At 36.2% G+C, this 20,629-nt stretch overlaps 1 long non-coding RNA gene across 3 annotated transcripts in view; it reads right to left on the reverse strand.

Moving 5' to 3' along the window:
• The window catches only part of LOC125175483 (uncharacterized), a 43,522-nt gene extending 25,363 nt beyond the window's left edge, over positions 1-18,159 (reverse strand). For 2 of the 3 annotated variants that reach the window (XR_007155831.1, XR_007155829.1), the window contains exons 1-3: positions 18,076-18,159; positions 4,305-4,381; positions 3,510-3,702 (exon numbers count right to left, since the gene is read on the reverse strand). This is a non-coding gene — a long non-coding RNA (uncharacterized LOC125175483). Of the gene's footprint in view, positions 1-272; positions 383-3,509; positions 3,703-4,304; positions 4,382-18,075 lie in introns of those variants that run through there. The other variant, XR_007155828.1, reaches the window with a different exon arrangement.
• Positions 18,160-20,629: the final 2,470 nt, after the last annotated feature.

The following is a 20,629-nucleotide window of genomic DNA, read 5'->3' on the forward strand; positions in this document are numbered from 1 at the left end:
GTAAGGAATTTCGGGGGAGGCTTCCCTGAGGTGATGGTCCATTGCACTCTAGTGTGAACAAAGATTCTTGGGAAGATGTGAATATTCCAGGCTGTGGGGATGGATTGTCTGTGTGGCAGTGAACAAAGACGAAGCAGTTGAAGTGGGATCAGCAAGGCAGAGCATGATGTGAAGTGAGAGTGAGGTTGTTGATAGGTTAGAACAAAACCATGCTGGACCTTGGAACCATGACAAAGAACCTTGCCTTTATTCTAAGAACATTGAGTATCCATCCAAAAATTCAAAAGCAGAGAGGTGGAATAATCAGATGTTTCTTTTGAAAAGATGGCTCTATCCTCAAGGTGGCGAATTGAAGGGAAGTGGAGGCCAAACTTGTCTTTTTCTGGAAGAAGAAATATCATAGCTTTTGGATTTGCAACTGGTAAAAGTTTGCCTTCAGTACATTGTTTATTGTGGATTGTTATTTGAAGATGTCTCTCCTTTAGTACTCTCTGCAAAATGTGTAATCCTAGGCACTCATTAAAGGAAAATGTTCTGTGTTTTTGTGATGCTGTGGCTTCTAACCTGAGCATTCTTACCTATATCTGTGTTCTCTCTTGTCATAAGCTCTGTGCTCCCTATCATGGCCCAAACAAAATACAACAGACTTTTTTTTTTCTTCTACTTGAGCTCTTATAAAATAAACCATAACATAAGGGTTTTGAGGGGACATGTCTTGGAAACTTATTCCTGACATTTGGGACAAATCTCCTACCTAGTTGTTTAAACTAGATCCTGCCAATTCCCTCTCTAGAATCATGTGTTTTGAAAATTAATTCATGAACCAATTTCATTAAAACCTGGAACTGTTTTGTTTTTTTTTTTTTTTCATATGGGAGCCTGCTTTTCAAACTGAAGTAACAGTTTGCATACCAGGTTGGACTATAAGTTTTAAGGGAACAGAAAAGAAAGGAAAAAAAATGTTTTCAAAAGCCATTAGAAAGCTATTATGTGTTTGACAGATGGTATTGTCTCACCTTAACCTCACAATTAGATGAGGAAGTATTATTAACATCTCGAATACTGTAGCTAAGAAAATGGATTTATTACTTTATAAATTTACATATGTAATTCTTGTTATAGACTAATGCCTTCCAGCTTCTCTATAAAATCTAGGGGGTGCATCTTTCTTTCTTTAGCTGTAACAATGAGGTTAGATAGTAACCTTTTATCCCTTGTAGAACAAGGCTGGTGAGTCTCTTTACTCCCAGACATTAGTGATAGCATAACTAGGGAAAGGGCCTGAGGCAGGATAGGTGTAGACTGAGGTAGGGAAACATTTTTCAGGAGATGAGATCCATCACTCACCCTACGACTACCACCTCTGCCATCACCATCATCACTGTCTCTCAAAATAGCACTGTAACTGCTCTCATTATTGCAACTTACCACTTACTTTTGCTGGTATTCTTAACATAGTTATCAGTATAGCTATCATCAAAACACCACCACTGTTGCTATTGCCTTATTTTTATCTAAGCTATCCTGCCAGTGGAGCCACCACCGTGTCTGCTATTTATCATCACCCTCATCACCTTGATGACACTTCATGTAGCTAAGTCAGCTCTTCATTTCTTTTTATACATGGGACTGGATTTATCCACAAGGGATTCTGATCACAGTTTTAAATTCTCTGCAGCTTACTCCCAGCCTCTTAGAGAAGAATACCAAGTCTATGAAAAGCTATAAGGTCTCTAGAAAAAAGCACTTGACAGCAGGAGGGATAAAGAGGTACATGTTAAAAGAGATAATATGAACTGAAGAAGAACAGGCTACTTCAGAAGAGATTAAAGATCAAGTAAGTTAATACTATCAAAAGAGACAGGTTGTAACTAGAGGGATTGAAGAAGAAATTAATGAGAGAACTTGGAGTTAATTGGGAGAGGAGAAAAGATACAGACTATAACTCTAGATTAAAAGCCCTTTATTACCACTGTAGATAAATCATTAATCACCAGATACTTGGGGGGAAAATGGAAGAATTTTCCATTTTATATTTATCTGACTACTAGGAATCCATAAGATAATCTAGATAATGCTCATTCAAAACAAAATGTAAAAAGAAAAATAAACAGGGATAGAACTTAAAAAAAAACATTGGTGGTAAGAGGCAATCTCAAATGATATTCTCTATTTATTTTGAATAATAACAATATTGGTCAAAACCTGTAAGTTTTGCTTATTGTTTCTCCCTCCTTTGGCTGTAGGAAAGATAAAAAATTATAAACTAAGTCCCTTGGATAGATTATTTCTATTTGAAATGAAGCCTCAACAGCTCACCCTTGATTGGGAAACAAAGCAGAACCCTAGGGCATCCACATAAAAATAAGGTGGGTACTTGTTAGGCAGAGTGCACTCTGGCACGTTCCTTAAAATAAAGAAAAATACAAATTTCACACCAAATTCACAGTCCTTGCCGCTTAAACTCAAACCCCTAAGCTCAACAGGAAATCTGTCTAAACCTACAAAATGAACCTTGTGACTATAGCTTTGAGAGAGATTTTTATATAGGTTCCAGATAAATTAGAAAACCAAGTGGTTCTGTCTATAACAAAAGTAGTCAAATTAAGGTCAGGATAGAGTTTACTCTTCCAAAAAATATGTACAGTAAAAAGAAAATGCTTAGTAACCTTGAAAGTGACCTCAACAGAAAAGTAAACAACCAAACAAAAGCAATCATGGAAACAATAAAATCTAGTTTATATTTAGTTATAATCGGTAATAGTCCAAACTATACATGCAAATGTATTAAATTCTCACTGAAAATAACAAGGTTCACAAGCATGGAAAAAGCATCTGTCTATTATATGCAAATGATACAGCAAAAACAACTGAACAGAGGAAATTTGAAAAGGATAGAGAAAACTGTGTAAGGGATATTAAAAAGAGAAGAGGAGTAGATATTTTAAATTGGAGAATTTAAAAAGCATAAATAGAAAACAGAATACAGGATTAAAGTTGAAATTTTCAGAAAAAGGATTTAACTTATGAGCATTTACCAGTTGTTAACATAGAAAGGAGATATGTAAGTCCAGATACAAAGAGATGTATGGGAAAAATGAAAGCTATGAATCAGCCTGATTCTCATTCACTTGTAGGCAACTGTTAAGATAAGGTCTGATGAATCCTGAATTGTCAAAGAAACAGACCTCTGTTCCCATTATCCAATACTGAGTTCAAGAAAGTATTTGGATCAGGCCAAGTTGGCCTGGGGAGGCTGGGTGTGAAATATGAGATATTGTTTTAGTTTTTGTTTCTTTGGGAATTTTAAAAGGTATTTTGTGTAGAGGTTACTGTTTGCCAGCATCATAGAATGCATTATATGTCTGCCTCCGAGATTAATGAGATGAACTGGCCCAGGTGAGAAGTCTGCAACACATTTATCCAGCTAAGGCTTCATGTAGAAATGCTTCATTAATGCGGGAGGGAGAGAGCTGTGCTCTCAGTAGTATCACATGACATATACTCACATGTCATCTTGCTAGGGAGGTACAGTCACCTGGAATTTCTTAGATCTGTGGTTTGATTTCTTTCTTCAGTTTTGGAAAATTCTCTGCTCTCGTCTTTTTAAATATTCCATTGCCTCGTTCTGTCTTTTTTTCTCATTCTGGGATGCCAGTACTGTGAATCTTGGAACTTCAGTCTGGATTTTTTTTTCCTGAACTATTTTCAAAATTAATAATTCAAGATTAATAATTTTCAAGATTAATAATTAACTCTTTAGCTGTATCTGATCTGCTCTTAAGCACACATGTACTAGGTTCTTAATTACATTTTCATTTCCACTTGATTTTTAGAATTTAAAAATACTAGTTTTTGTCATCTGTCTAAATTCTGCATCTTATTTGTGTTCCTGAATATATTAATTTTAGCATTTATTTATTTTTTATTTAGACAACAAGCATTTGTTAACTATATACTGTCTATCAAATCCATAACAAGTGTTGGTGTTAACAAAAATGAATGAGGCTTGGTCTTTAATTGTTTATTTTATTTTATTTTTTTACTTAAATCCAAGTTAGTTAACATGTAGTGTAATAATGGTTTCAAGAGTAGAATTTAGTGATTCATCACTTACATATGACACCCAGTGCTCATCCCAAAGAGTGCCTTCCTTAATGCCCATCATCCATTAAGCCCACCCCCCCACCCAACACCCCACCAGCAACCCTCAGCTTGCTCTCTGTATTTAAGTCTCTTATGGTTTGTCTCCCTAATTATAGCAAGTTTAAACCTCTGTGTGATAACTCTAATGTACAGCTTACCTGTGAATCTGTTTGATCTTTTTTGTGTTGCTGCTTGAATAATTCTTGTCCTTTTTCATAACTGCTCATTTCTTTTACTGAATAATAGACATTATAGATGGAAAAATTGTAAGAATTAATTTGAGACTCAGGATGATGTTATTCATTGGATATAATTTACATTTGCTTTAGTCAGCTAGTGAGGCTAGGGATAGACGAATTTTAATTCAATCAGGGATTGAACCCATGGCAGCATTCAGTCCTTGTAACAGCCGCATTGTTTCTTTTTCTTTTTATTTTTTTTTAATGTTTATTTATTTATTTTGAGAGAAAGAGTGCAGGAGTAAGCAGGGCAGGGGTAGGGACAGAGGGAGAGAGAGAATCCAAGGAAGCCCCACACTGTCAGTGATAAAGCCCCACACAGGGCTCAATTTAATGAACCATGAGATCATGACCGGGAACCAAGATCAAGAGTGATGTTCAACCACTCAACCTACTGAGCCACCCAGGCACCCCACAGCTGTACTGCATCTGATTCATTGTTATTCTTAGAGTTTGGCCTTTCAGGATCTCTTGTATTTCAAAGAAACAAATAAACAAACACCTGCTCTGGTCCCATCTTTCCTGATAACTTTCAGACTATTTTAGGTCTCCCAGCTCTATGAGATTTTTAAAAGTTCTTCTCAGTTCTTCAGCTTCTCAGTCATCTTCAGAATAGTAAACCCTGCTAAATTTATTCGAGCGCCACCAGTCTCTAGTGTTTCCAGACATTTTTACCTATAATATAGGATACATTTTTCTCTTCTCTGTAGAATTTAAAATTCTCTCACTTTCTTCAAATTTTGAACTTTCATCTAAAAGATTTAGGTGTGTGTATTAAAAAAAAAAAAGTCCTGGTTGGTTCTTGAAGGGCTCATTCCATGAGGAAGTTTGTGATTTTTTTTTTTAGAAATGACAAATTTTATTTTATTTTTGATTATTTAATTCTATTCTTTCTGGAATTTCCAATGTGTAGATTTTATATATTTTTTGGAACCTATCCTTGATGTTTTCAGAAAAGGCATAATGGTGAAGTAGTAAAGAAAGTAACTTAATCAAGTTTCACTGCTTCATTTTAAAATTTAGTTAACTCTTTATACAACCTAAAAGATTACCCCAGATTTCATGGGGGATAAATGTTTGTGTCACAGTAATCCCCTAGAGGGAGGTTACAGTATCCCTGCTCAGTGTGAGTCAGCTGGTATAATAGGCTGGAGAGAGATCAGAATAAAGTCATGGAGATATTTGTGAATCCAGAAATTGACCCTACCATTGGAGATCAATCCATGTAACCCTTGACCTGATATAATCTAATTCTAGTAGGTCATTCAGATAAGATAGAGTGAAAGAGACTACAGAAAATTTTATTCATGCCTTAGGGGAAGGCCAAGAATAAAATCTTTATAAATTCTATGGCTTTAAATTCTATGGTTGTTCTTTATTAAAATGGTAAAAATAAAATATAAATAAATTTTAGTTAACTGGGTGAGCTTAGTTAAATCTGGAAAACTATGTGTGCCTAAGCTTCATTTTGAGAAAAGATAATTAATTACACATTTTCAAATTACTCTGAGGAAAAAAAAAGTAGGTAAAACATGTAATTATTAGGTCTCATTTGTTCAACACTTGGTGTTAGTACTTTAACTTCCAGAACATTAATTTCCTCTTCACTTGTGCCATTTTATTTGATTTTTTTCCCTTTAGCAATCAATCTTAAAATATCCAATATCCCTCACTTAGTTATATAATTATTCCTTTTTGCAGATAGCCTTGCTGAGAATACAGATTTGAATTTTAAAATTCTTTTATCATTTGCATTATGTTTCATTTTAATCCATCATAGTCCCTTTTATGTTGTTAGATCTTTACTCCAAATATTTGATAATTCTTACTCATGTTTTTAAGTAAGAGTTAGACTGAGGAGTGTGGGTGGCTACGGTGTTCTTAGTGATTTGCCAGTTAGTTCCCACAATAGCATCTCTTGTGAACAGAATTGCTGATTGTGGGCTCTGGTTCAATGGAAAGTATATGTCAAGGTAGTTTTGCTCTCTGGATGCAGTGATAGATAGCTTAAGCTGGGGATCCCCCAATCCCAAATGGGATTTGGGGAGGTAGGGGAATTACACTTATGTTTAAAGACTGCCTTGAACTAAAAATCTCTGAACTTTAAAAATATAATGAAAGCACTGGTAATGGATTCTAAAAAGAATACTCTTCCCACCTATATCATATATTTAGGCTTTTAATTTTGTATGTAGAGCTATCTATGTATCTATGAATTAAGATTCATCTATGGGGCGCTTGGGTGGCTCAGGCAGTTAAGCATCTGACTCTTGTTTTCACTTCAGGTAATGATCTCACAGTGAGTTGGAGCCCAGCATTGGGCTCTGTGCTGATGGCATGGAGCCTGCTTGGGATTCTCTCTCCCTCTCTCTGCCCCTCCCCTGTCTGTCTGTCTGTCTGTCTGTCTGTCTCTCTCTCTCTCTCTCTCAGAATAAACTTAAAAAAAAAATTCATCTACATTATTCTCAGGTATATATTTTTTTTTTAGCCTTTGTGGGAACTTTGATAAGGTTATTTTAAACATCTCTTTTTCTTTTCCAGTTAAAAAGAAAACATTTTGTTGTAGTTCTCATTCAGATCTTGTGTCACGATCACTATATTTCTTGAGTACATTTTTTTTATCCTTTCACTGTCAAAATTAATTTATTCTACAACCCAATCTTTCTAACAGTTTCTGTCAATTTATATATCTATAAAGGAGGATATGTCAGAATCCATTTAGCACATTTCAGCTTCGTTTTGAGAAGCTTTGAGAAAAGGAAGAATATGTATGGTCTGGAATACAAATATAAAATCTACTTTTGAAATTTGGATACATTTTAATGAAGTTTTACCAGAAGATACAAAAAGACAAAGGAAGATAAAATTTCATTTTTAATATTCCTTGAGATTTTCCTAGGCACATAGAGCCTTCATACATTTCCTTAAAATATTTCTTAAAAAAAAATCACAACTTCTACGGAGTGCTGACTGAAATATTCAGCATACAGAACAAAGGTGATTGTATCACCAACCTCAGTTTATTTCTATTTGTGATAACAGAACTATCAACTTCCTAAGAAAAGGATTTGTGAAAATATTCAAAGTTGAATATACAAAATTTCATGTTGTAGTAAAAAGATCATGTACTTAGTAGAATAACAATGACAATGATAGTAAACTTTTCTTATAAATTATGTGCTGTTAAGTTATTGATTCTTGGATATATGTTTTGTCATATTAATGTATTTGTAATAAATGTATATGAATGAATATTTATAGAAACCTCATTCCAGTGTTCATAAAATTTGACCTACTTAAAAAGGCTACTTGTACACATTATTACATCCAATTTTATTCCCTAATATTCTTATCCTTTACCATTTTCTTCTTTTGAAAATGAGTGAACCAAACAAGAACAAATGTGTGTGGAAAACCTGCTTTTTATTGAGGTAAATTCTATTGTAATTTTGGCTGAAATGGATATACATTATTTTTTTTCCAGTGGAGATGTTTGTTCACATATGTATGTCCGGGAAGCAAAAAAAATATTTAAAATAAACCATCATGAAAGAGGGAAAGAAAAAAGAGAACCAGTCTTCAGAAAAATCATCATTTCAACAAATGTTCTGATTTTGCTTTGTTGATGAATATATTAATGCAGCAGATCATCTAAAAACTTTTCCAGTTGTATTAGAATCTCAAATGTTTATAAATAGTTAAGATAAAGTTTAATATTTTGTTCTAACTATTAAAAAAATCTGTCTCAATTCAAATGGGGAAAAAGTCAGCTTCTCAAATATGAGGTAAAATTAAAGAAATTAAAAGTCACTAAACTTCAGTCCTTGATAAGCGTACAAACAAATAACAACTGTATATTTGTTCTATCTCTGACAACTCAATTTTTGTTTCATACATTAACATGCTCATTTAGTGTTTGGTGGTAAATCCCATAAGCAGAAAGTGTTTATCTTCTATCCAAAATAATAATAAATACAGTTTGCAAGGTTTTAAGTACCTAAGACAACAATAGACCCAGAATTGTGGGAGTAAATTCTCATGAACAAAACTGTCTTTGCAGTATTTGGCAACTTTTAGCAATATTCCTTTTAATGTTTTATTTTTTTTTATCTTTTTTATGAAATTTATTGACAAATTGGTTTCCATACAACACCCAGTGCTCATCCCAAAAGGTGCCCTCCTCAATACCCATCACCCACCCTCTCCTCCTTCCCACCCCCCATCAACCCTCAGTTTGTTCTCAGTTTTTAACAGTCTCTTATGCTTTGGCTCTCTCCCATTCTAACCTCTTTTTTTTTTTTTCCTTCCCCTCCGCCATGGGTTCCTGTTAAGTTTCTCAGGATCCACATAAGAGTGAAACCATATGGTATCTGTCTTTCTCTGTATGGCTTATTTCACTTAGCATCACACTCTCCAGTTCCATCCACGTTGCTACAAAAGGCCATATTTCATTTTTCTCATTGCCACGTAATATTCCATTGTGTATATAAACCACAATTTATCCATTCATCAGTTGATGGACATTTAGGCTCTTTCCATAATTTGGCTATTGTTGAGAGTGCTGCTATGAACATTGGGGTACAGGTGGCCCTATGCATCAGTACTCCTGTATCCCTTGGATAAATTCCTAGCAGTGCTATTGCTGGGTCATAGGGTAGGTCTATTTTTAATTTTCTGAGGAACCTCCACACTGCTTTCCAGAGCGGCTGCACCAATTTGCATTCCCACCAACAGTGCAAGAGGGTTTCCGTTTCTCCACATCCTCGCCAGCATCTATAGTCTCCTGATTTGTTCATTTTGGCCACTCTGACTGGCGTGAGGTGATACCTGAGTGTGGTTTTGATTTGTATTTCCCTGATAAGGAGCGACGCTGAACATCTTTTCATGTGCCTGTTGGCCATCCGGATGTCTTCTTTAGAGAAGTGTCTATTCATGTTTTCTGCCCATTTCTTCACTGGGTTATTTGTTTTTCGGGTGTGGAGTTTGGTGAGCTCTTTATAGATTTTGGATACTAGCCCTTTGTCCGATATGTCATTTGCGAATATCTTTTCCCATTCCGTTGGTTGGCTTTTAGTTTTGTTGGTTGTTTCCTTTGCTGTGCAGAAGCTTTTTATCTTCATAAGGTCCCAGTAATTCACTTTTGCTTTTAATTCCCTTGCCTTTGGGGATGTGTCGAGTAAGAGATTGCTACGGCTGAGGTCAGAGAGGTCTTTTCCTGCTTTCTCCTCTAAGGCTTTGATGGTTTCCTGTCTCACATTTAGGTCCTTTATCCATTTTGAGTTTATTTTTGTGAATGGTGTGAGAAAGTGGTCTAGTTTCAACCTTCTGCATGTTGCTGTCCAGTTCTCCCAGCACCATTTGTTAAAGAGGCTGTCTTTTTTCCATTGGATGTTCTTTCCTGCTTTGTCAAAGATGAGTTGGCCATACGTTTGTGGGTCTAGTTCTGGGGTTTCTATTCTATTCCATTGGTCTATGTGTCTGTTTTGGTGCCAATACCATGCTGTCTTGATAATGACAGCTTTGTAGTAGAGGCTAAAGTCTGGGATTGTGATGCCTCCTGCTTTGGTATTCTTCAAAATTCCTTTGGCTATTCGGGGACTTTTGTGGTTCCATATGAATTTTAGGATTGCTTGTTCTAGTTTCGAGAAGAATGCTGGTGCAATTTTGATTGGGATTGCATTGAATGTGTAGATAGCTTTGGGTAGTATTGACATTTTGACAATATTTATTTTTCCAATCCATGAGCAGGGAATGTCTTTCCATTTCTTTAAATCTTCTTCAATTTCCTTCATAAGCTTTCTATAGTTTTCAGCATACAGATCCTTTACATCTTTGGTTAGATTTATTCCTAGGTATTTTATGCTTCTTGGTGCAATTGTGAATGGGATCAGTTTCTTTATTTGTCTTTCTGTTGCTTCATTGTTAGTGTATAAGAATGCAACTGATTTCTGTACATTGATTTTGTATCCTGCAACTTTGCTGAATTCCTGTATCAGTTCTAGCAGACTTTTGGTGGAGTCTATCGGATTTTCCATGTATAATATCATGTCATCTGCAAAAAGCGAAAGCTTGACTTCATCTTTGCCAATTTTGATGCCTTTGATTTCCTTTTGTTGTCTGATTGCTGATGCTAGAACTTCCAGGACTATGTTAACCAGCAGCGGTGAGAGTGGGCATCCCTGTTGTGTTCCTGATCTCAGGGAAAAAGCTCTCAGTTTTTCCCCATTGAGGATGATGTTAGCTGTGGGCTTTTCATAAATGGCTTTTATGATATTTAAGTATGTTCCTTCTATCCCGACTTTCTCAAGGGTTTTTATTAAGAAAGGGTGCTGGATTTTGTCGAAGGCCTTTTCTGCATGGATTGACAGGATCATATGGTTCTTCTCTTTTTTTTTGTTAATGTGATGTATCACGTTGATTGATTTGCGAATGTTGAACCAGCCCTGCATCCCAGGAATGAATCCCACTTGATCATGGTGAATAATTCTTTTTATATGCCGTTGAATTCGATTTGCTAGTATCTTATTGAGAATTTTTGCATCCATATTCATCAGGGATATTGGCCTGTAGTTCTCTTTTTTTACTGGGTCTCTGTCTGGTTTAGGAATCAAAGTAATACTGGCTTCATAGAATGAGTCTGGGAGTTTTCCTTCCCTTTCTATTTCTTGGAATAGCTTGAGAAGGATAGGTATTATCTCTGCTTTAAACGTCTGGTAGAACTCCCCTGGGAAGCCATCTGGTCCTGGACTCTTATTTGTTGGGAGATTTTTGATAACCAATTCAATTTCTTCGCTGGTTATGGGTCTGTTCAAGCTTTCTAATTCCTCCTGATTGAGTTTTGGAAGAGTGTGGGTGTTGAGGAATTTTTCCATTTCTTCCAGGTTGTCCAATTTGTTGGTATATAATTTTTCATAGTATTCCCTGATAATTGTTTGTATCTCTGAGGGATTGGTTGTAATAATTCCATTTTCATTCATGATTTTATCTATTTGGGTCATCTCCCTTTTCTTTTTCAGAAGCCTGGCTAGAGGTTTGTCAATTTTGTTTATTTTTTCAAAAAACCAACTCTTGGTTTCGTTGATCTGCTCTACAGTTTTTTTAGATTCTATATTGTTTATTTCTGCTCTGATCTTTATTATTTCTCTTCTTCTGCTGGGTTTAGGCTGCCTTTGCTGTTCTGCTTCTAGTTCCTTTAGGTGTGCTGTTCGATTTTGTATTTGGGATTTTTCTTGTTTCTTGAGATAGGCCTGGATTGCAATGTATTTTCCTCTCAGGACTGCCTTTGCTGCGTCCCAAAGCGTTTGGATTGTTGTATTTTCATTTTCGTTTGATTCCATATATTTTTTAATTTCTTCTCTAATTGCCTGCTTGACCCACTCATTGTTTAGTAGGGTGTTCTTTAACCTCCATGGTTTTGGAGGTTTTCCAGACTTTTTTCTGTGGCTGATTTCAAGCTTCATAGCATTGTGGTCTGAAAGTAAGCATGGTATAATTTCAATTCTTGTAAACTTATGAAGGGCTGTTTTGTGACCCAGTATATGATCTATCTTGGAGAATGTTCCATGTGCACTCGAGAAGAAAGTATATTCTGTTGCTTTGGGATGCAGAGTTCTAAATATATCTGTCAAGTCCATCTGATCCAATGTCTCATTCAGGGCCCTTGTTTCTTTATTGACCGTGTGTCTAGATGATCTATCCATTTCTGTAAGTGGGGTGTTAAAGTCCCCTGCAATTACCACATTCTTATCGATAAGGTTGCTTATGTTTATGAGTAATTGTTTTATATATTTGGGGGCTCCGGTATTCGGCGCATAGACATTTATAATTGTTAGCTCTTCCTGATGGATAGACCCTGTAACTATTATATAATGTCCTTCTTCATCTCTTGTTACAGCCTTTAATTTAAAGTCTAGTTTGTCTGATATAAGTATGGCTACTCCAGCTTTCTTTTGGCTTCCAGTCGCATGATAAATAGTTCTCCATCCCCTCACTCTCAATCTAAAGGTGTCCTCAGGTCTAAAATGAGTCTCTTTTAGACAGCAAATAGATGGGTCTTGTTTTTTTATCCATTCTGATACCCTATGTCTTTTGGTTGGCGCATTTAATCCATTTACATTCAGTGTTATTATAGAAAGATACGGGTTTAGAGTCATTGTGATGTCTGTATGTGTTATGCTTGTAGTGATGTCTCTGGGACTTTGTCTCACAGGGTCCCCCTTAGGATCTCTTGTAGGGCTGGTTTAGTGGTGACAAATTCCTCCAGTTTTTGTTTATTTGGGAAGACCTTTATCTCTCCTTCTATTCTAAATGACAGACTTGCTGGATAAAGGATTCTCGGCTGCATATTTTTTCTGTCTAGCACCCTGAAAATCTCGTGCCAATTCTTTCTGGCCTGCCAAGTTTCAAAAGAGAGATCAGTCACGAGTCTTATAGGTCTCCCTTTATATGTGAGGGCACGTTTACCCCTTGCTGCTTTCAGAATTTTCTCTTTATCCTTGTATTTTGCCAGTTTCACTATGATATGTCGTGCAGAAGATCGATTCAAGTTATGTCTGAAGGGAGTTCTCTGTGCCTCTTGGATTTCAATGCCTTTTTCCTTCCCCAGTTCAGGGAAGTTCTCAGCTCTTATTTCTTCAAGTACCCCTTCAGCACCTTTCCCTCTCTCTTCCTCCTCTGGGATACCAATTATGCGTATATTATTTCTTTTTAGTGTATCACTTAGTTCTCTAATTTTCCCCTCATACTCCTGGATTTTTTTATCTCTCTTTTTCTCAGCTTCCTCTTTTTCCATAACTTTATCTTCTAGTTCACCTATTCTCTCCTCTGCCTCTTCAAGCCGAGCTGTGGTGGTTTCCATTTTGTTATGCATTTCGTTTAAAGCGTTTTTCAGCTCCTCGTGACTGTTCCTTAGTCCCTTGATCTCTGTAGCAAGAGATTCTCTGCTGTCCTGTATACTGTTTTCAAGCCCAGCGATTAATTTTATGACTATTATTCTAAATTCACTTTCTGTTATATTATTTAAATCCTTTTTGATCAGCTCATTAGCTGTTGTTATTTCTTGGAGATTCTTCTGAGGTGAATTCTTCCGCTTGGTCATTTTGGATAGTCCCTGGCGTGGTGAGGACCTGCAGGGCACTTCCCCTCTGCTGTGGTGTATAACTGGAGTTGGTGGGCGGGGCCGCAGTCAGACCTGATGTCTGCCCCCAGCCCACTGCTGGGGCCACAGTCAGACTGGTGTGTGCCTTCTCTTCCCCTCTCCTAGGGGCGGGATTCACTGTGGGGTGGTGTGGCTTGTCTGGGCTACTTGCACCCTGCCAGGCTTGTGATGCTGGGGATCTGGCGTATTAGCTGGGGTGGGTAGGCAAGGTGCATTGGGGCAGGAGGGGCAGGCTTAGATGGCTTCTCCTTAGGTGATCCACTTCAGGAGGGGCCCTGTGGCAGCGGGAGAGAGTCAGATCCGCTGCCGGAGGTTTGGCTCCGCAGAAGCGCAGAGTTGGGTGTTTGCGAGGAGGGAGCAAGTTCCCTGGCAGGAACTGGTTCTCTTTGGGATTTTGGCTGGGGGATGGGCGGGGGAGATGGCGCTGGCCAGCGCCTTTGTTCCCCACCAAACTGAGCTCTGTTGTCAGGGGGCTCAGCAGCTCTCCCTCCCTTTGTCCTCCAGCCTTCCCGCTTTCCGAGCAGAGCTGTTAACTTATGACCTCCCAGACGCTAAGTCGCGCTTGTTGTGGGAACACAGTCCGTCAGGCCCCTCCGCTTTTGCAAGCCAGACTCGGGGGCTCTGCTTGGCCAGCGAGCCGCCCCTCCGCCCCGGCTCCCTCCCTCCAGTCCGTGGAGCGCGCACCGCCTCGCCGCCCTTCCTACCCTCTTCCGTGGGCCTCTCGTCTGCGCTTGGCTCCGTCGACTCTGTTCTGCTAATCCTCTGGCGGTTTTCTGGGTTATTTAGGCAGGTGTAGATGGAATCTAAGTGATCAGCAGGACGTGCGGTGAGCCCAGCGTCCTCCTAAGCTGCCATCTTGCCTCTTATTCCTCCTTTTAATGTTTTAATTGACATGAACCACTCATTAAATTATACTATCTTTATTTTTAATAGCAATATGTATACACATATGTGTGTGTATATATATATGTGTGTGTAAAGTACATATATATATATATATATGCACAAATTTCTAGTTACAGTTACTTCTTGATAACATGTATGGATAATTTTAATAACCTTTATATACTTTCTCTCTAAAATTCAGGTCTTCCACAATTTAAATTCAGATAAGAATCAAGTAACTGTTATAAAATAATGAATTTTGAATTTAGGGGTTTAAATAGTACTCAAAGAATTTTTTAAGTCAAAAGAAAAAAGGACACATTGGTAAATACATGGTAAACATCATAAAAAAAAGTTTTAAGTGATCTGGCACTCAGCAACTATTCAACATAGCTCAAACAGGGCTCAAGATGCTACTATGCAGTATGAAGAGTTCATAGAAATCAATAAAGAAAAGATGATGAGCCTCCAGGATGCCAGGGACTTGCTTTGCTCTTCTAACCAGTTTCTGCCCAATGCCTGACAAAAAATTGTTGTTCCACAAGGTAACCCAAGTAACTCTTTGTTTGAAGATCAAAATACTCAGCATTGTGATAAGAATCTGCTTATGTAGTTTTGAAGAAACATAAGTTGGTACAACCCTAATGGAGGCCATTTTGCTTTCCTAAAAAAATCTTTAAAGGTCTTCATCCACTTTGAACCACAGCTCCTGTTCTGATAGTGTATCTTTAAGAGTAATTAAAAGAAGGTAAATTCTTTATACAGAAAGATTTTTATTCTAGTGCTCTTAATAATAAGGAAAGCATGGAAGAAGTCTAATTATCCACTAATATAATATCAATTTAATGTAATATGTGGTGGGGAGCAATGGGTGAAAAAGGTGAAGGGCTTAAGAGTCCACTTAACACAATGAGCCCTGAGAAATGTCTGGAATTGTTGAATCCCTATATTGTACACGTGAAGCTACTATAACACTGTAAGGTAACGACATTGGAATTAAAATATAAGTAAAAAACTTAAAACATTCACAAAAAGCTTTAATATTGTGGTAGAAAGAGTATGTTTTAGTATTTAATTAGTAGCTAGTGTATATTGAAAGCTCATTATATTTAAAACACTATTCCAAACATTTATGTAACTTTCTAATTCTCATATTAACAAAATACAGCAAGTACTGTTATCATTCCTGTTTTATAGTGGATAACACCAAGACAGAAAGATGTTAGGTAAACTGCTTGAGCTCACATCATTAGAACACGAGAGTTGGAATTTGAACTTTGATCCCAGAAACTTTGATCGCAGATCCTGTACTCTTGTATTATTCTGTTTCTTATTGAAAAATATAAAATATGCATATAATATCACAAATATTTTATACATAAATAGACACATACATAAATGAAAAAATTAAGATGAGCATTTTTGTGTGGTAAAATTATGGGTGACTCTTCCCTTGTTTCTTTTTTTTTTTAATTTTTTTTTTTCAACGTTTATTTATTTTTGGGACAGAGAGAGACAGAGCATGAATGGGGGAGGGGCAGAGAGAGAGGGAGACACAGAATCAGAAACAGGCTCCAGGCTCTGAGCCATCAGCCCAGAGCCTGATGCGGGGCTCGAACTCACGGACCGCGAGATCGTGACCTGGCTGAAGTCGGACGCTTAACCGACTGCGCCACCCAGGCGCCCCGTCTTCCCTTGTTTCTACTTTCCAGTATTGCATACACTTTTCTCTAATAGATTTGTACCAGTTTTATAATGAGATAAAAGTATATATTTTTAGATAAAATATCAAGCCTTGTCATGACTTATTATGATAAGGACTTATCAAGCCTTATCATTGAATTAAAAGTTTGATTCTCTTAATTGAGGATGAGTTACACAAATCAGGTCTCTGGGATGCAGAATAGGGCTTGGGATGAGTTAGCTCTCAAAAAATAGTTGCAAACTGATTGACTAAAAGAATGAATCAAATGGCTAAGTCATTCAAATCGGGTTAAAGTTGTTTCCTCTTTGTGTAAAATTTGAAGTTTATAGATTTCTTAGAGTTCACATACATGTACATATATAGGGATGACATGAATATTCATGGAATATTTTTAAACTTCCATCTCTCCAATAATACTTTCAATATGTTTTATAGAATATCAGCAATGCAAGATGATAATTTAAAACAGGATCTATTGGCAAACAGAGTTTAGAAATGCTATGTATTACCTCTCATTCTTACAGATTTAAAATGCTCATTACTATGTTAGTATTTTAAAGAAAAATCTTAAAGAAAAACAAAGTTTTATTCTTTGACCAAATTTTTCTTTTTTTTTTTTTCCTTTTTTTTTTCTTTTTTTTTTTTTTTATTTATTTTTGGGACAGAGAGAGACAGAGCATGAACAGGGGAGGGGCAGAGAGAGAGGGAGACACAGAATCGGAAACAGGCTCCAGGCACCGAGCCATCAGCCCAGAGCCCGACGCGGGGCTCGAACTCATGGACCGCAAGATCGTGACCTGGCTGAAGTCGGACGCTTAACCGACTGCGCCACCCAGGCGCCCCTGACCAAATTTTTCTTAAGGAAACTATGGAAACTTTGCAATACTTTTTTGGTCAGCACTGCCGTAAATAATTTTTATTCCCTTCAAGATGCTTCCCATGAAATAATATCTTTTATACTTTTGGAGCATAGATTGATTATACAGGAATGACTTTCCAGATATGATTGTCTAGGAATTCAGGAGTCTACTCTGACTGTAGTTTCATATTTGAATTTTAGTTGTATATATTATTTATCAACAGTATATAACTTATGTCTCTGGATAATAAACCTCTCATTAAACAGCATTTGAGCCACGAAATAAAGGACCTTAAGAATTTAGTCCTGTCTGGAAAGATACAGCTTTCTAAATAGTCATTCAAAATAAACTCACTGATTTTTCACATATATATGGCAGTGCTTACATTAGGTCATCTTTTTTTGACTGCAGATTTTCTAGAAATATCCATTCAGTGATTTTGTTTGTGCTTCAATAGTATTGTTATAAAAACATAAGTATATTCATTAACAACAACAACAACAACAACAAAAACACCAAATAGCTCAGAAAGTGTATCTCTATGTATATAAATCAATATAGATACTAGTATGCTATTTTACATAAATGGATTTTTATTCTATGTATTATTTTAAAACCTATCTGCTTATCAATTTCCACTCATTTTCCCCTCTCCTTTGGCCCTCTGATCTATTCACAGTGCCTTTCTAATGGTACCTTGTATGTCAATATTATGGGAATTCCTTTATCTGGGATGTTTCCCCCTTAATTTTTCTTGAAGTTAACATAAGTGACACCCTTAGATATCAGCTAAATTGTCAGGTTTTTTTTTTCAGAGAAACCGTTCTATCCTCCCTTTCTAGATAAATTTCTAATACCTTCTAGTCTTAAAAGACTGGGTATCTCTCCTTCATAGCAGCTGTAACAGATAAAATACTATTTGTTTTTCTCAGATAAATTGTCTTTCCTCAGAAGATTAAGCTTTCCATAAGGGCATGGTTCAAAACCTTTTTCTCCCCATTGGTGGTAATATTTGTTAGTACTCACCCCTGTTCCCATGCTTTTGTGTTAACTATTGCAAAGAATTGGAAACCTGAAAATTACCTTTTAAGCCTCTTTTGCAGTTGGATTTTACATAGGTTCTGCCAATAGTTGTCTCTGGACAGAGGTAAGACACCTGGTGAGAGGGATAGCCATTCTGCCTCTGGCTCCAGCATCAGAATCACATATAAGTGGCTTTGTGACCCAGGCAGCAGCATCAGCAGTTTCAGTAATGGGAGCATAGAAGCTACTGCTTAGTACATACATCTAGAAGCATCAAAGTGAACTTGGGGATTTGGTCTGGGTAGTGGGAAGTCCTGATTTCTGGGCAACACCATCATATTCCTTGAGTTCTTTCAGCCCATCTATCACCTTTATAATAAATTGTTACTTTGGACCCCTCACTGCTTTACATAGATTGGTTTCTGATTTCCTAACTGGATCCTGACCAAAAAACCTAGTTCATGTCATGTATTTTCAGTGAATGCATGCACCTGCTTTTTCACTCAAAAATATGCAATAGACATATTTTATGTAAATAAATGCAGATAAACATCAGCATTGATTTATACATTTATTTAAATTACTCCTTCTAGCTAAGCTATAAAATAGAAATAAGATTTATTAAAATCATCTCTATCTGAGTTGAGGCTACATTTAATTTTTAACATTCTATTATTGTGTCAGGCCTCAGCCTCAAATAATGGGGAACTGTAATTAGGACTTTGGAATTACATGAATTTTTAGAGAATGCATGTGGTTATATTTAAATTCAATTTTCACTAATAATTTAGACATAGGAAAATTAGTTAAGTTATTCATATTGATGAAAAAGTATCTTTCAAAGAGTATTTTAACATATTCTATTAGATGAATAGATTATTAGAAAACAAACTGATCACGAATACTAGCTGTATTTGGTATTCTATTTGAATTAAATTCTCTTGATTTATGATAATAGGGTAAAACAATTCCTCCAGAGTTCTAAGTAGTCCTAAAGGCACACCTAAAGCCTCAAGAAAGTAGGAGAAAAGTTTCAGGCTTGAAGAACAATCATATAAGTGAGTAGATTCTAGTTCACCCTAACTTGAAATAACTGAAAGCAGAATAATATAGCCTTTTAAAGGAGAAAAAATATATTAAAAATATTACTATCCCTTTAAATTGGAAAATGGTTCTGATTTAATGAAACAATGAAACAGTCTTTTTGTATTAAAAAGTCATTCATTGTATTATAAACATGTCACAACATGTATAGAACAGAAAACAAGAATGACAGGCATTTGAACCAAAGAACTGATTTAATTTTTGTTTCTTTCCTATATTGAGATAATATTGACATGCAACATTGTATTAATTTCAAGTATACAATGTAATGATTCAACACTTGTTTATACTGTGAAATGATCACCACAAGTTGTCTAGTGACCTTGGTCACCATAAAAAATTTAAGAAAAGATTTTTTTTTTCTTGTGATGAGAACTGTGAAGCTCAACTCTCCTGGCAACCTTCAAATATGCTCTATAATACCACTGGGTACAGTCCTTTTGTGCTGTACAACATCCCCATGACCTTCATGTTTCACAACGGAAGTCTGTACTTCCAACCCCCCTCACCAGTTTTGGCCAGACCCCAACTTCACTTCTCCCAGCAACTACCACTCTTTTCTCTGTATCTATCAGTTTTGTTTTGTTGTTCATGTGTTTTGTTGTTTTAGATTCCATATATCATTGAAATCACATGGCATTTTTCTTTCCCTATTTGACTTAGCATAATACTCTCAACATAGCCCATCCATTTTGTAAATGGCAAGCTTCCACTCTTTATTATGGCTGATAATTTTCCATTGCGGACATATATATACACCATGACTTCTTTATCCATTCACCCATTCACACTCTGCTTTCCATATCTTGACTATTGCAAATACTGTTGAACATAGGGGTGCAGATAGTTTTCTAGATTGGTCTTTTTGTTTTCTTTGGATAGATCAACAGAGGTTGGATTGTTGGATCATACAGTAATTAATTACATTCTTTAATTTTTGGAGGAACCTCCATACTATTTTCCATAGTGGCGACCCCGATTTATATTCCCCCCAACAGTACAAGAGGGTTTCCTAGTCTCTATTTTTACCAACACTTATTATTTGTCTTTTTGATAATAGTCATTCAAACAGGTGTGAGGTCATAGCTCATAGTGGCTTTGATTTGCATTTCCCAAATGATTAATGATGTTGAGCATCTTTTCATGTACTTGTGGGTTATCTGTATGTATGTCTTTGGAAAAATGCATTTTCATGTCTTCTGCCCATTTTTTAATTGGATTGTCTTTTTGCTTGGAACTCATCTTTGAGAGAATGTTAGAGGTCTTTTTCCTTGAAAATGGTAAAGTAGGGATATTTATTTGAAGCAAAATAAATGAGTATTGTGTTTCTTCTGTTAAGAGACATAAAATTTTGTCTCTTCTGAAGAATTTTTCAATTAAACAATGAATTTGAAAAGGTAAAGTTTAACAATCTATAAAGAAAAGTTATAAAAGAAGCCCATCTAATGTGATTTGTTCTTTTTCTGTTAAAATACATAATTTTCACTGATAAGAATTCTTTTTTTTTTTA

The sequence above is a fragment of the Prionailurus viverrinus genome, chromosome A1 (genome assembly GCF_022837055.1).
Source record: "Prionailurus viverrinus isolate Anna chromosome A1, UM_Priviv_1.0, whole genome shotgun sequence".
Lineage (NCBI taxonomy): Eukaryota > Metazoa > Chordata > Mammalia > Carnivora > Felidae > Prionailurus > Prionailurus viverrinus.